Source organism: Clupea harengus, unplaced genomic scaffold (assembly GCF_900700415.2).
Source record: "Clupea harengus unplaced genomic scaffold, Ch_v2.0.2, whole genome shotgun sequence".
In the NCBI taxonomy this organism is placed as follows: domain Eukaryota; kingdom Metazoa; phylum Chordata; class Actinopteri; order Clupeiformes; family Clupeidae; genus Clupea; species Clupea harengus.
This window is the reverse complement of record NW_024880532.1, coordinates 10,001-12,500: the sequence shown is the minus strand read 5'-3', so window position 1 is coordinate 12,500 and position 2,500 is coordinate 10,001.

Here is a 2,500-nt window from a genome sequence, read left to right as displayed (position 1 = left end):
GGCTAGCTAGCATGCTACCTAACGTATTACTACATAGTGAGGGGCCTGGGTGGCTAGCTAGCATGCTACCTAACGTATTGCTACATAGTGAGTGGCCTGGGTTGATAGCTAGCATGCTACCTAACATATTACTACATAGTGAGTGGCCTAGGTTGATAGCTAGCATGCTACCTGGCATATTACTACATAGTGAGTGGCCTAGGTTGATAGCTAGCATGCTACCCAACGTATTACTACATAGTAAGTGACCTGGGTGGCTAGCTAGCATGCTACCTAACGTATTACTACATAGTGAGTGGCCTGGGTGGCTACCTAGCATGCTACCCAACGTATTACTACAGTGAGTGGCCTAGGTGGCTAGCTAGCATGCTACCTAACGTATTACTACATAGTGAGTGGCCTAGGTGTCTAGCTAGCATGCTACCTGGCATATTATGTGGGATATTTTAATATGAGTAAGAAGGAATGTGTCAGATAATTGAATGAAGCCCATTCAACATTCCGGAATGGATCATATCAGGGAATGGTTTCAAAAGTCCCAAACCAATTCCCATTCTGTATCCCTCAAAATCTACAGAAGAAGAACAGTTCAGGAAAACCACAGGGAAAGGTTAGGGTCAAAGAGGGCCTCCGAAGGCAACGACCAGAGACTCACTTTACAGACCTTGCTTTAAACTTTTGACTTTGCATTCAAATATGACATTATTAAATATTCTATTTTAATATATTAGACTGGAAGATTGGATCAATAACAACAGTAGGGAAATCTGAAACTGTTTGGAAAAGACTTCAGTGGAGTTAGAGAACTTAGACCCACTCCTTACCACTCCACTCCACTCCACTCCTTACCACTACACACACACACACACACTCCACTCCACTCCACTCCACTACACACACACACACTCCACTCCACTCCACTCCACTCCACTCCACTCCACCCCACTCCACACACACACACTCCACTCCACTCCACTCCACTCCACTACACACACACACACACACACACACACTCCACCCCACTCCACCCCACTCCACTACACACACACACACACACACACACACACACACACACACTCCACTCCACTCCACTACACACACACACACACACACACACACACACTCCACACTCCACTCCACTCCACTCCACTCCACCCCACTCCACACACACACACACACACCATGCCACTCCTTACCACACCCTAGGAGAGAAGCAGAGAGAGTGGAGAGAGATGAGAGGAGAGAGAGGGAAGGAGAGAGAGGGAAGGAGAGAGAGAGGGAAGGAGAGAGAGAGATGGGAGGAGAGAGAGGGAAGGAGAGAGATGAGAGGAGAGAGATGAGAGGAGAGAGAGAGGGAAGGAGAGAGAGAGATGGGAGGAGAGAGATGAGAGGAGAGAGAGAGGGAAGGAGAGAGAGAGATGGGAGGAGAGAGAGGGAAGGAGAGAGATGAGAGGAGAGAGAGAGGGAAGGAGAGAGAGAGATGGGAGGAGAGAGAGGGAAGGAGAGAGATGAGAGGAGAGAGATGAGAGGAGAGAGAGAGGGAAGGAGAGAGAGAGATGGGAGGAGAGAGATGAGAGGAGAGAGATGGGAGGAGAGAGAGAGGGAAGGAGAGAGAGGGAAGGAGAGAGAGAGATGGGAGGAGAGAGAGAGATGGGAGGAGAGAGAGGGAAGGAGAGAGATGAGAGGAGAGAGAGAGGGAAGGAGAGAGAGATGATACGAGAGAGAGGAGGGGAGAGAGAGCGGGGCAGAGGGACGGAGAAGATGAGAAGATGAAAGGATAAAAACAAAGGAAAGCGCCAAATAGAAAGAAATGAAAGAAAGAAAGAACCTGGTTTCAACGCGTGGTCATGTTTCATGATCAAGCTAAAATGTTTCCAAAGGGGAAGACACTGTCTGCTAACAACGCTGCAGCAGAATGTCAAGGGGAATGCATTAGCACGCTAGCCAGGCTAGCACACAGTTATCACGCCACCCTCCAGGTGAATTAGCACGCTAGCCAGGCTAGCACACAGTCATCACGCCACCCTCCAGGTGAATTAGCACGCTAGCCAGGCTAGCACACAGTCATCACGCCACCCTCCAGGTGAATGCATTAGCACGCTAGCCAGGCTAGCACACAGTCATCACGCCACCCTCCAGGTGAATTAGCACGCTAGCCAGGCTAGCACACAGTCATCACGCCACCCTCCAGGTGAATGCATTAGCACGCTAGCCAGGCTAGCACACAGTCATCACGCCACCCTCCAGGTGAATTAGCACGCTAGCCAGGCTAGCACACAGTCATCACGCCACCCTCCAGGTGAATGCATTAGCACGCTAGCCAGGCTAGCACACAGTCATCACGCCACCCTCCAGGTGAATTAGCACAATAGCCAGGCTAGCACACAGTCATCACGCCACCCTCCAGGTGAATGCATTAGCACGCTAGCCAGGCTAGCACACAGTCATCACGCCACCCTCCAGGTGAATTAGCACGCTAGCCAGGCTAGCACACTGTCAT